General features: G+C 38.6%; 1 long non-coding RNA gene across 1 annotated transcript in view; it reads right to left on the bottom strand.

Annotated features, from left to right (window-relative positions):
• LOC120761070 (uncharacterized) overlaps positions 1 to 13997 on the bottom strand; it is a 30349-nt gene extending 16352 nt beyond the window's left edge. Inside the window, exon 1 of the long non-coding RNA XR_005703550.2 lies at positions 13817 to 13997. This is a non-coding gene — a long non-coding RNA (uncharacterized LOC120761070). The remainder of the gene's footprint in view (positions 1 to 13816) is intronic.
• Between the last annotated feature and the right edge of the window lie 772 nt (positions 13998 to 14769).

Here is a 14769-nt window from a genome sequence, read left to right as displayed (position 1 = left end):
CATACTCTTTTCTCCAGTGGCATATTTTTGGAAGTAATATGTAACAAGGAAGTATTAATATCTGACTCTGTATGTTTCTACAGTAGGACTACATTTCAGTAAATCTTAGACTTTATTAAAGAGTAATAGTTTTCTGCAATACAAAATTAATATCATAAAAAGGATCCAATTATGGTTGCAAGTGGTTTTGACAGCTCAAAAAAAAATGAGAAAAATTGATAGGTTTGAAAAAAGAGCAGAAACTTCACAAAAGCTTAAAAAATTATAATATTACCAACTCGATCAATCACAATGTCATGGTGACCTCACTACAAAAAAAATCATGTTCATCTGTGACAAAACATTATGCTATCACTAGTACATAGCACAGAACTGTTTAGATTGTAAACTAGAATGCCTAGGAATAGGCACCCTATTTTAGAAAACAGATTATCCATCAAAAACTACAAATGGCTGATTGAGAGTTTTTGCAAGAATAATTGTTAAGTCCAGTTCAGGAATTATTTGGTTGAATAGAAAGACAGTGGAGATGTCTTCTGATATCCCTTCATGTAACATTTACAAAACTCACAGAATTAAACTGAGAAACTGACTCTACCCTCTCTTCCCCAGCACATATTCCTGCCGTAAAACACATGGTATTCCTGTGTTGAGCTCCCTCTAGTTAATTTTGAATCAAATATTTGTCAAATCCCAGTAGAGAACATGAGGTTTTAATCTCCATTTATCTGAGTAAACTATAATTTTGTATTCTGTCAGTATTCTGACTTAGACAACAAAAATGTGTGAACTAAGCTGATCTGCTCTTAATCTTGAGTGTCCTTCAATGCTGGCTACAAGGGAGGGAACAACACCCCTCCTGCCACTGCAGTATGAGTGTATTCACTGTATTTTATTTAAAACACACTGAATTAATTTTGTTTCTTGAGAAAATTGAGCCATTTGACTTTTCAAGAAGGAGGAATTCCTCAACCTGTTACATATGCACACAACTGCTGAATGCAATCCTAACTCAGAGACTTTATTTTGTTAAAAGATAGTTGAGCAATTCAGCTGAGAACATCAGAATTTTGCAAGAGTTTTTCCTTATGAGTTGTTATTTTTAAGGAAATAAGGTAAGCTCTGAGAATCAACCTGCTGCCCTTTCTTCCAGATTCAATCCAGGCAATTTTTATGTGATTGAAAAGCTTATGAGTTTACTGGCCCATGTAGCATCTAGCACAAAAATAAGTTATTAATAATAATACAGTAGATGTTTCTAGGATTCTGATTCTGCTGTCCATCAGCAATGTCACAAAGGACTTCTACTTGTTTAGTGTCAATTTTTCATTCTCCTCAAAAAGGGACGAGTTTGCTTCCACTGAAAACTAGCTGTTCTGCTGAGTTACTAAAATCTGAACATTTGTTTAAAAATACTTAGTAGCCTCTTTTTGCTGTGCAGTGCCAGAGCCTCATTAGCTAAACACTTGCTTAGGAAGGCTCTACATAATGAGGTAAGAAAAGACAGTCTCAAATGAGAATAGCAGGTGGCCTAGCTGGAGAAGAGGAACAAAAGATGTCCCTGGGACGTCCTCAAATAAGTGGATGTTAAAAGGCTATGTTAAAAGGACTTGCACAACGAGAGCTTTTAAGGGTTAGGAAGACAGGAGTGAAGGTGGCCTGGATTAGAGATGCTCTGGAATGAAAAGTTAACTTCTTATCGGGAATCAAATTTCAGGAGATGTCAGAAAATGCACGTATGTCTTGGAAGCAGAGTCCCAGAAAAGAGAAAGGAAAAAAGAAAGAGAGACTAAAACCATTCAAAATATATTTTTTTAAAACAAACCATACAGACTGCAAGATTTAGATTAGAGTGTTTTGCTCCAACATGTAAAATATTGTACGTTAACCATCAGAATATTTGGCTCTTCTAAATCAAGAAACTGAGCAGGATTCAGCACATATCTGTCTGTCTCCAAAGCAACAGGCTGCCATGCATGAAGTCCCTTGCTCCGTGATATCCTCTAAGCAGGTTTTCTGAAGATTATAACTTGTTTTATCTAGATTTTAAGCTGTGAAACTCCTGGTGATACAAGAGAGATCATTATAAATTTTCAGAAAGATAAACGAAGCATACAGGAAGGAGAGATTTCCCAAGCTTCACAGAACTGCTGTATGGCAAGAAACCAAACTTCTCTGCATTGCTGCCAAGTGCCCTACTTTGAAACCATACTGCTTGATGAGAACAGGATCTGCTTTGTTTAAACAGTTCCAGCCTTTCATTAGGTCACTTACACCCCTCACAAGGCTCCCACAGCTTCACAGATTAGAATAAAAGTTGTGAATGTAAATCAAAATTTTGGTGAGCATATTATTGCTTTGTAGGGAGCCATTATTTGTTTCAAATGTTAAGCACAAAGGAGTTTCACCATGGATTTACACTCTTAGGAGATCACTTCCTCTACAGTGCACTTCTTGGTGCAGAATAACTGCTTCAGGGTTATGTACAATCCCTTCACAGCTGCTGTAAGGTTTTCCTTGGGTACAAAATTCTTAAGGAAAAGAACCCTCTTACTTACATGTATATTCAGAAAACAAATGCAAAGTGGAACCTAGCAATTCTGTAAAGTGCCACAAGTACCACAGATGTACTTTTCTCCCCATTATGTTGTCTAAACCCATGCCTTTGCACTCTTGAGTATCCTTGCCCCAAACAGCCTCAAATGTATAGAAAACAAGCCAAATCCATTCTTAGTATAGTTCCACAGTCCATTGGAACCTTCCCCCTTGCTTTTAGTGTAATGTAGTGTTTAACTAAGTTCATCTTGATAAAATTCCAATTAAATTCTAATGAATGCTGTCAGAAAGTGTGTTTGATTGTGGGTGCTGTTTCTTTTTTTTTTTTTTTAAATAATAACAGACTAAATATTCATTACCACCCACACCACCACTCCATTCTCAGAGAAAGAAGGAAGAAATTGCTTAGATATTTCCTGTAGGCAGCTATCCACAAGGCTGAAATGTCATTTAACATAAATTAAATTTGTACAGTTAACGATGCTGTTTTGAACAAGACATACTGTGAAAAACAGCAGTCACATAGCAGTGGATTTAACTGGTATACAGTTAAATCCAATTAAGTTATTGATGGCCAGTATCAATAAAATTACTGATGCTTATTCAGTGAAACCTACCCCATGAGAGACAGCACCACAGATTTACTTTGTCATAGCCCTGTCTTGTGTCTCTAGTAAGAATCTCAGCAGTTTAGTCCTACAGCTTATTAGAAGCTGTAAAATGGCACGTAAAATAAAGATTGGAAAGCTGAAATGATGATTCACCTGCTCCTTTATTTTCCAAACTGAGGAAACAGCTGGGTGTGGGGAAGGTGGAATTAAAAAAAAAAAAAAAAAAAAAAAATCAAAACAAACGAACAAAAAACACCCACTAACACAAAACCAAATAAATCACCACTGGCTCTCTGAAGCACACCAGAAAACACCTTTAATCCTAGGGAACCATCATTCTCAAAAGGAGGGGCGGGGGAGGGAAATCCTACCGCACATTTGCAAAGATCATCTGCTTTTGTTGCAGAAAGCCTTTGACTACAAATAGGCTCCCTAGGACCCTGACCTTAGGATGCAGAGTCTTTTCAGGGCTCAACTCCTACGGAGACAGATGAGGCTTATGTTGCAGTGCCTGAAAAGAGACTAAAATGCAGTTTGTACCGAGATGTGCAGCAGGATTCAGATAACCAGTAAGAGGATGCAGGAACAGACCTGTACACTTTGCGCCCACCCCCTTCTTCAGTTTCACTCATTGTCATTGCAAAGAAACTTATTAGCTGGAAAAATTTTCTGAACAGAGTAAAAATCTTGCAAACGGCAAGTAGGGCATTCTTAACCTGTCTTTGCACAGTGTGGGCTGGGACAGCCAAATCCTATTCAAAACTGTTGTCTGGAAATGCTAAAAATAACAAAAAACAACAACAAACACTCCCAAAGCCATACAGAAAACCACAACGTGCAGTAGGGCCAACTCAGCCTACCTGAGGGGTATAAGATGTCAGCACAGAGAGACAGGTTTCTTTCCATCTTCCTCTGCACAAAATCAATCTGCTAATTGAGTGGATTCCCTACCAAGCCAGTGTGAGAGGTGATGAAGATCCCTCTCATGTCCCTCCAAGATTTGTAGCATAATATCACGAAGACTACGTGTTTTCTGGGTGGCCCAGATCTCAGCAGACGTTCAGTGATCTGAACCACAGCAAAATGTGAGACAGCAGCATTCTTTAGTAGAATTGAGTATCTCCAGTAGTGATTTCTTAACATCTATAGGGAGCAGTAACCTGAGAACCTTAACCTCTCCCACTCCACACTACTGCCTTCAAATTACAGAGAGGAAAAGGCAGACAAAATAATCACCCTGGTTATAAATATCATAAGAGCAATTACAAATTATTAATGATTCTTTCAATGCTTAACTACCATTTTTTCAAACACAGAATGTGTCACCTCAAGTGAGGTAGAAGCAACATCTATTATGGTAGAAAATAATTACATTCCCAATGGAAAGAAAAATTGGAAAAGTCCATAATACTACTAATGTTATAGCAATACATTCACATCCCAGTTCAACAAGTTATTAAAATCAGCTAGACCATTCTAAGCCACCAGAAAAGTACGGTTTAAGCTAGGAACATATGTAATTCCAGTGCAGAAGGAATTAAGTTTGAGCATATGGAGTTTCAACAACAATCCTTTCATTTACGTGTTCCAGAGCCTTCATCCCCATGAGGGCATTACTGAGTTAATATTGTGCATAAGTGATAGATGCAAAGGCTACCTCTCTTTTTACAGACACGTGAAGCACACATTTAATGTCACACAAAATCCTGAGCAAATGGATGTTTAAAGCCATTCTAATGAAAGAAAATAAGAATAAATGTCAGCCAGCAGAAAACATCTATTTTGCCTTTTAGGTGCACTTGATGCTCTGCTTCATCCCCTGCACAAATTCTGAACAAGCCATCAAATGGCAAGGATTATTTTCTTTAATCACCAGCTCTTGCCTGTTGGCAGTAGTTCCAGTCTACAGGATTTCAGAGAATTTCTTTTATGCAGACATGGATTTACTGAGGACTATAGATCTGGCCCTTTCCCTCACCCTTACTCATTGGTCCTGCTTGATGCTGTGCACAGATGCTTCCGGTCAAAGCACAGCTGTCCCCTCATCTCATCAAAAATCGAAAGACATGCACTTTTCCTGGAATGACTGATGCCCCCCAGTGTGGGATAACAGGGGGTAACAGAGCCTTACCTTCATACACTTAACAGTTAAATCCATCCTGGACACTAGAAGAGATAACCATGTGATAACCAAGTGGTCACCGTGGAGCGCTCACATTTATCCTTCTAACAAGTTTGACCTCTGCTATTTGTGTAAAACCTGAACTGAAAGAACTCCTGTAGGTATTTAATCTGCCCCAGTGTCATGTAGATATGAATCACCTCCTCAAGATCTCCCACTCTTTAAAATTTTTATTAAAAACAACAGAAAAGCCAGAATAACACCACAAAAGGAAACAAAACCTTTATACTAAATGGTGAGGGGTTTTAGAGACTATTGGAAATGAAGTTGATGTTCTGGGATTTTTCTCAAACATCCAATACTTATTTGTCTACAAGAGGACATATGGTCCTGTTCACCAGTTTCTATGAAAGATCCTATTCAGATTAGTGCCACATTTCTGTGGTAAAACAACATTTAGGTTTACAGTTAAATTCAGGAAAAAGGAGAACAGAGGCTTGAAGTCAGGTACTTTCTGCAAGGAACAGAAGAAAATATAATCAGTCCTGTTTACAGCAGTTGAAAATGGCAGAGGTTTTCCTTTAAGTGAGGGTTTGTTGTTGCTGCTGCTGTTTGTTTTGGCTATGAATTTGAACAAGTGACCTAAGTCCATTTTCTAGGAAGTTTCATATTAGGGTAGGCCTGTCTTCTGCTGCACCCTGCCTGCCAGTTTTCCCCCGTGCCCCAGAGAACCACTGCTCACAAGTAGCAGCTCCCATTTGTCCCACTGGTTGTGACCATCACCTGTGATTTTGTCATAGCAGTAGCTGGCACAGGGATGGGTTGTGTTCTCTCTTACTGCAGGACAAGGCCAGAAGGGGTGTGGAAAGACAGACAGTGGCTGATGCTGCAGCTGCTCTTGCTACCAGCTGAAGGCCACAGTTCCCTTGTAGGTGACAGACCCAGCAAACAAAGCACAGCCTTTCTCAAGGCTATGAAAGGCCCTTGGATCTTTTTCTTCAACCACAACTTCTCCAGGCTGTAGTAACCTTTGCAAGCATTCAGGTGGTTTCACATTGCTCTGAAGATTGGCGTCTGCAATTTTTTGTCATGAACTTTATCATGTGCAAGTGTTTCTGGAGATGATAATAATAACAGCAATCATAAACAACCAAAGATGCATTAAGCCAGCTACAATTAATAACTGCATTTTCCATATCGGGTTTTCTGGGAAAAGACTGTTTTCTGTAAAATCCAGTTTTTAACCTTTAAAGTTTGCCATCTACTTAAAGCTACGACAAAGCAAGGATTTTCAAGCTAGGTTAAATCATGCCCTGTGATGGTCACATTTTTTTTGCAAGCTGTCTATATTTTAAGCTGACTCTTGTGGCTCACTTTTATAGCATGGATCCATATCTCAGAAATATATAAATAAACTTCACTGATCCCTATGAAAGCTTAAAACATCAATGTTTAGTTAAAGACATTTATGGATATTATACAATGAATAAATTCAGATATGTAACACAAACTCATTCACCTTTTCTCCACATTTTTTGAAACAGATTAGGCATATCTGATCTATTTAAGAGCCGCACAAAAGTTTATTTCTATTGTTTTCAGAAAATAATTCCTACCTCCCTCATGGTACTCTCCAAAAGATATTTATGTAACAATTTCCTACATTCTAAAAAAAAAACCCAAAACACAACCAAAAAACTGTATTCCAAATTCTTCCATATTCAGGGAAAAGAGGCATACTGTAATTTAGTTTTCCCTATTCCAAGGAACTTTACAAATAGCTCAGATCCCAATGGCATTCTGAATCTTCCCCCCCACCCCAAGAGCCATTTCTACAGCTCGTTTGACCATACATTTTGTTTTCTGCAGCTTCTCTGTGCTATTTTTCATTTAAAAAAAAAAAATCCTTACAGATCTCTTTCTGGCCACGGTTTCAGTGCCCTATGTTTGACAATATATTTAGAACTAAGTAACTCAAGCTGCCGCAAAAAAAGGTTTAACCTCTTCCTGAACAGTCATGACACCGCATTGGGGGAGGGTTTACCCAGTACACAGAGAACTGAGGAAGCTGTTCCTACTTGAAGCAGCTGCTGTAAAACTCGAGATTTGTTTCAGACAGTCCCATTTAGGATACTACCAACCTTTTCCACATGGATTTTGATGGATTATCATAATTTGGCAGTCGACAACTAGTAACTGCTCAAAACACAATTTTGAGACAAGACAGAGAATCTGAAACAAAAATTAAACATTAAAAAACCCCTAGACCAACAAACCACAGAGTGGAAGGACTGACAGGTAACTTATAACTGAGATGCTTTCCCTTAAGGAATGAGTCAACAATTTCAGTAAGCACACAGCTTTTCTTTCTCCAAAGTTATTTTTGCTCACTCGCTGAAATGGAAAAATGTTGACTCCACTATGGCTTCAATATATCTGAAAGCTTTTGCACCTCCTTGCACAAATGTAACTATAAAAATTAGCTCTCCAATTTGTCAGCAGCATATGCGTATTATTTTGGTGTTGGGCAAAAATCACAAGAAAATTGGAGATTTTTTTCTGAAAAGCATCAGTTAAGCTTTGGGCACCAGAGGTGTTTGTTTTCAAGTCTTTCTAAACACAATAAAAGTTGTTTTGAAAAGTAGTGTTATATTTTCAGAAAGAGATAAAACACATGGTGCAGCTGAAATTTCTGAAAAACAAATAACTCATATTTCCATGGCTTCTGCAGGAAGGTAGCGTGTGACCATCTCCCAAAGAGTGATGGTCCCATTGAGTCTGCAAAGACTGAGGAAATCAGGCCACAAGGCTGTGCTTATCCTGTACAAGGCCACTAGCACAAACCAGCATCAGCAAGGAGCTGTGCAAACCAGACCAGGTGGAGATAAAGCCACAGGGATATTTGCGTGCCTGCTGGAAATAAGGTCTCTGGAATCTGGCAGCCTCTGGGCATCCAGCTTGGGTTAGCCCACAAAGGGTATTAGAGAGAAGGTGCAAGTGAGTTAACAGTTACATGCTAATTATTGTCTAATGAACAAAGGCATTCTTCATAATGCTGGTGTTCTGCCACTTGCATGCACATACAAATGGGAAAAAGAAATTCACATCGCATAGAGTAATAACATATTGATGTCTTTATAAAGAGAAACTTTGATCAGATATTTGCCAATGACTCTCTCATAAATGACTTTATAGGTGTACCCAGAGACTTCTGTTTCAGGGTAGCACATGTATTTAGTCTCCAAAAATACTCTCTTAAATAATTATTATTGCTAACACATTGCATCCCAAAACCTCACTGGTTTCAGTTCTATTTCACTGTCCATTTCAGAAGCACACAGGGCCAGCATCTTTCATTTTCTCTCTGCCCCCTTTAAGCCAGCAATGACTTTATGCATCCACAACAAAATACCAATACTTGTTCCAAAAAGGAACAAGTCCTACTGGAATTCTCTGATTTGAGAATAATTACTGAATGCTTCCACATCTTACTTTTATATACATTGACATAATTCTAATTTGTTTCATATCTGCTGTCAGCACATCTATTGCTTCAATAAACTCACACTGCATACAAGCTCCATGTCACACATGCACATAAGCAAAGACCACCTCACTTCGCACTTCCAATCTAACCCAACAGAAAATACAACTGCAATTTCTTTCCATAGCACCATGCTGACTGGCATTAGCTGTGCTAACATTACTGCCTGATTGCATCCCAAATCAGTCTCAATCATCTTGTCTAGTGGCGGTGTCCAGGCAACCAGCCCAGTTACAGAGGTTATTTTGTCTACTTTGTTTAAGAGCTGATGAGTTCTTCCCATTTCCTGGAACTTCTCCAGACTTGCAAGACTTATATAAAAAAGAAAATTGCAACCAATATTAATCTCAGTAGCAGTTCTTAGTAGAATTTCTCTGTGAATGTTCAGAAAAGTTTTAATAATAGTAAATTAAAACCCCCACAACCCAGTGAAGATCTCCGGTTCATATACATTAACACATATCTACCCCCACCCCTGAGTCGTAGAAATATGAATATTACATATGCAACAAACTGGTAAATATGGTTGTGGTAGTTTGTTATGTTACTATCTGCAGCTCCTCATTCTGTATTTTACTCCTTGCAGTTGCAGTCTTCATAGCAGGAGTTAAAAAAAACTCAAAAAACCAGAAGCAGCATCCAGAGTCCAGCTGCCACCGTTCACAGCAGTCAACATCCATTTACACTGAAATGCAACAGTGGAGTCACAACTACACAAGTTTCTCCTCTTACACTGGAGAGGGCACAGGAATTGCTGGAGGAACACTACTATGGATGCTTACTTTGTGAGACATTTGCAAGAGGCAAGTCAGAAATGGTGTTTTGAAACCACTAGCTGCTACATGTGGCCAAATAACTTCTTGGTCCCTTTTGTTTTTCTATAAGTTGTTACCTTTTAGATTTGGATATTTGGAGATTTTGTTCATTTAAGTTCATCTTATTGCAAATGTTGTCAGTAAAACACTTCTTTTTTCCCCATTTTAAAATTTAAAATCTGTGTTCTGACTTTAATAGAGCATGAAAGAATTATTACAAAAGGGTCTGGGAATTTAAAATTTTTTTTTCTATATCCCATATTGGCCTGAGGAATTAAAACAGGCATGTTAAAATGTCAAAGTCTTAAAGGAACCTAAATAATTTAATTAATACTACAGGTGAATTGTGTATTCAAGAACCCCAACAGCTTTCCTCTGCCTTGAAAAGGAGCATCACAAAGCAAATGCAAATTGCTTGCACATGCTTTAGTTGCAGCTACAGGGTTTTGGTTTTGTTTTTTTTCTTTTGTACAAAATTTGTGGCAGGCTACTGAAAACCCTGGGAAAAATTACATTTGTTTCTGTTTGTACAAGTTATTTCTCAGTGATAGATAACACTACATGAAAGAAAGAAAAATTATGAACTAGAAACAGACAATCCTAGTCTCACTCAAATATTTTGTGATTTTTAGCACCTGTATTCTCTTGGATGAGCAATTAGTCTTCCAGTTGGATTTGATGATCTTAAAGGCCTTTTCCAACTGTAGTGGGCTGACCCTGGCTGAATGCCAGACCCAGCAAAGCCTCTCTATCACTCTCCTCCATAGCAGGATGGGAGACAAAATTAAACAAAAGATTTGTGACTTAAGGATCAGGAAAGATCACACACCAAATACCATCACGAGCAAAACAGACTTGAATTTGGGATATTAACTTAATTTGTTATTGACATCAGAGCAGGGTAATGAGAAGTGAAATAAACCCTTAAAAACACCTTTTCCCCTACCTCTTCCCAGTTGTACCTCCTCCCCTCCAGCAGTGCAGGGAGATGGGGAATCGGTCAATCGTTCCCAAGTTGTTTTCCCACTGCTCAGGGAGAATAGTCTTTCCCCTGCTTCAGTATGGGGTCCCCCCAACAGGAGGCAGTTCTCAATTCACTTCTCCAATGTGAGTCCATCTCATCAGCAACACTACTCCACAAACTTCTCCAGTATGGACCACTTTTCCATGGGGTGCGGTCCTTTAGTCACAGCCTGCTCCAGCTTGGGGCCCCCAAGGGGTCACCAGTCCTTCCAGAAAATCTGCTCCAGTGCAGGCTTCTGTCTCCACAGGTCTGCAGATCCCTGCCAAGACTCTGCTCCAGAATGGGCTCCCTTGCAGCGGGGTCATAGCCTCCTCTCAGGTGTCCACCTGCTCTAGCATGGGCTCCTCCATGGACTGCAGGTGGATCTGCACTCCCACTGACCTCCACGGGCTGCAGAGGCACAGCTGCACCACAACTTGCAAAGGAATCTCAGCTCCAGCGCCCGGAGCTTCTGCCCCTTCTCCTCCAAAGTGACCTTTGCCTGCAGAGTTGTTCCGTGAAGGAAGCTTCTGGCAGCTTTTCACAGAAGCCATCACTGTTCCTCCAGCTACAAAAGCTTGGCCACGCAAACCCAATGCACCAACCACTTCCACCTTTGAAATATCACGTAGATTTTCTTTTTTGAGTAGGAATTTTAAAACACTGTTTTTTATTTTCAGTACTGTTTCAATACTTGCATGGTCAATATTCCCCTTTTACTACAGAAAGATGAATAGTTCAGCAAGTTGGACTCTGAGCTGTAGTTCAGAAGATCCCAGAATGAACTCTCCAGGTTATCACCCATTATTCAATGAGACCCTGCACAAGTCACTAAGTGAGTAAAGGTCTAGAAAGATGTGGACAACAGATACCTGCACTTCCGACTCCAGGCTACAAGACAGGTTAAATACCTCAAGAAATATTAAAAGTTCAGTAAATATCAGTTTAGAAATAATCAAAACCTCTCTAGCAGAAAAAAAAGAGAAAAATGGAGCACAGTTCACAATCTCATTTAAGCAGTGAATTAATCAACACTTCTTCCCATCTGTACAATCTCCTCTATTTTAGAGGAGTAATGCCTTTTGTTACCTTTTTATTGAATAAACTTTGGTTAGTTTTCTCAGAGTTAATTTTCTAAGGGACTTAAGTTTGTAAGTGCTAGGGAAAAAAAAATAAAGCAGTCACAGTGTTCTCTTCACATTGCCCTTCATGCAGGAAATATTTTTGAAACATAAGGGTCAGCCCTTAGGCATTGGAAAAGACAGCCAGGAGGTTTAGGAGCCATTGTGCATAAGTAACATCTGTAGAACCTGCGAGAAGGATACAGAGATTATTCCTTGACGGGCAAGGTGCAGCAGATTGCCTTGCATGGCTGCCTGCCTTTGCTGCACACCTATGTGCAATGAAACAGGAATAAGCACTTTCATTCTGTTCTCTTCTGCCTCATGGGGCACAAAGGAAGAACTGTCAAATCACACATTCTATCACAGCAGTGTGACATCATTTTCCCTCTGAAGCCTCAAAAAACCCCACAGTAACAGCAAAAACCTTGAGAACAGAATTAAATGAAACAAATTTTTTTAAAAAGTACTCCTAATCTTTTTCTACTGAGAGAGAAAAATTATCTACAAAAGATATATCTAAAATAGTTCATTTCAGGAAGCTTGTTGTAAGAACAGGTACAACATTTCAGAGTATTTGGAATCAATTTCATTCTCTCCACCCCCCTCCTTTAGGGGAGGGAAGTCAAAAAACAATGCCTCTGTAGTTTTCTTATCTAGAGAAGGCCAAGATTCATTCTTTTTATTTTTTTTCCTTTAGATAAAAAGAGAGAAAAATATTTCATAAATATGGATTTAAAACCTAAGGCCATTAGTGACATTAACTAAAATATTTACCCTTGGTGAGAAATATCTGGTGTTACAGGACAAAATTAAAATAATTAAGGAACATGTCAGCTCAAGTGAGGATTTCTGCAACCTCATCCACAGGATGCTTTGCAATCACCTTATTCATGTGTTTACTGATCTCTCGTCAGCTAAAAAAGTCTGAGCACCGTCTGTTCGTTTTACATTTATTCATAACAGATTCACTGTTTTCCCGATATGAATGTTTTCAGCACTTTATAAAAAGCCAGGGCAGCCATTCAGTTAAAGAATTATAATCCCTTTTCTTAAACTGAATAACCAGTGTTCAAATCTCCTAAGCATATGGGGACCAGACACTGAGCTCAGAGGTACTAAATAATGAGTTGTCATGCATCCTCTATCTCTCAGGATCACACTAAAAACCATAAACTCTCATTGTTCTGTAGAATTGAACTCCTCATCCAGGACACCACTAAGGACAGCACCACTATCTGGTTTTGCACCAATCAAGATATCATCAGCATTTGCACCACTTTTATCATGCTTTTAGTTTTAGCTAGGTTTAAGGATTAGCCGTGCTCACATATTTTTGACAGCTTCCTCAAATTCTTTAGTTTAATATAGTCTACAACCTGTTTATAACTAGCATCACTGGAGGCAGAACCAAATTCTGGACCTGGACAGCACTGAAATGCAGAGGATGTGTAACTCAGCAGTAATGAAGGCCCTCTGTTTTGTAGTGCCACTTTTGGTGTGAGGTTGTGGGAGGTTGCAGAGGATAGGCAGCTGAGAGTTTCAGAAACATTAACAGCAAAAAACCAAAATTGCTTAGGAGAAAGAACAGAAATAAGTTTTGATGAAGTCTGTTTTGACATTTATTAAGGCAAATTATTGGGTCCCAGTGGGAAAGCAGAAACAAGGAAGTACATATACTTGAACCTGAAGTTCCAGGCCTTTGCCTCAGTTCTGTATCCCAGTTTAAAGGACTGTTTGCCTGATTTTGAGACCCTTCCAACTCAGAATATTCTGTGATCCTGTGTGCAAATTTGAAACATTTCACAGCATATTTTTATAAAAACATCATTAATTCCTCTTAGGAAAATAGCTCTAAAACACAGTACCCATAATAGCATATTGTAGTAACCCTTTCAAGTTTTTCTTTAAGGCTCTAAGAACTTGAAAGGCTTTTACTCAAAGAGAAAAAAGTCAGAAGTAAAACTTCCATTTACCTCTAGCTTCAAAAAAGTAAATAAACCACATAGATACCACAAGAATTAACAAAAAGACCACCACATACCTCTTTTCATTCCATCTAACCTGAAAGCTTTGCAGCATTAGCAGGGATGCCACCACAAAAAGGCAAAATCATCAGACCAAGGGAAAGCAGAAGCTTAGTCCTGCCATACCACAGAGAGAAAGAATTCTCCACCCCTTTCCCCCCAAGACCAGGAGATAAAAGCAAGACCAGATGAATAAGATCCCAGCCATCTGCTTAAGGAGAACAAGGGGTTGTGGGGAGAGAAAACCTTCTTTTTCTTGTTTTCATCTTCTCACCTGAGTGTTATTTACATTTTATACAATCAGCTGTGACGGTCCCATATGAAAGGCTTTACCTTATTCCCTTTCAGGCTGAGAGAAGGCTATTCAAACTCAAACACCACCCCAGTGCAATTAAAGCACGCATACCTGACACAAAGAATAAAACAGATTGCAGGGGAACATGAGGGCTTACTGAAGACTCTGCAAGATGGTGTTAAAGAGCAGTAGTGTGCCATAACTTCTATTAACCAGGATGAAAATTACTGCTTTCTCTATGTTGTTAATTTGTGTTCTAAAACTCCATATTTATGAAATTTGTGTAACTAGAATGTGAACCCACAATACATTTATATATTTGAAGTAGTAAAACTTCTCTATTTACTTTAAAGATTTTTTCACCACTTAGACCTGCATCAAGCCTAGACATGTAGATCAATAAACCTGTTTTTCTTCAGTCTTTAAAGCAATGACATAAGTACAGAAAACATAGCTTTGTTTCTCATTTTATATTACAAAGATATATAAGGGTGATATTTGTCTTTTCTTTAAGAATACAGAAATCATACTAACACAGACTTCCTGACAATTTCAACTTATCTAGGGATTTAGACAATGAGTAAATCAAGTACAAAAACATGCTGTATTTGAATTAAAGCACGTTGATCTGAAGAACAGTGAAAGCAAATAAAGTGAACACCAGAAAAAAAAAAA

Source organism: Hirundo rustica, chromosome 1, assembly GCF_015227805.2.
Source record: "Hirundo rustica isolate bHirRus1 chromosome 1, bHirRus1.pri.v3, whole genome shotgun sequence".
Taxonomy (NCBI): Eukaryota; Metazoa; Chordata; class Aves; order Passeriformes; family Hirundinidae; genus Hirundo; species Hirundo rustica.
This window is presented reverse-complemented; position numbering and strand designations above follow the sequence as displayed.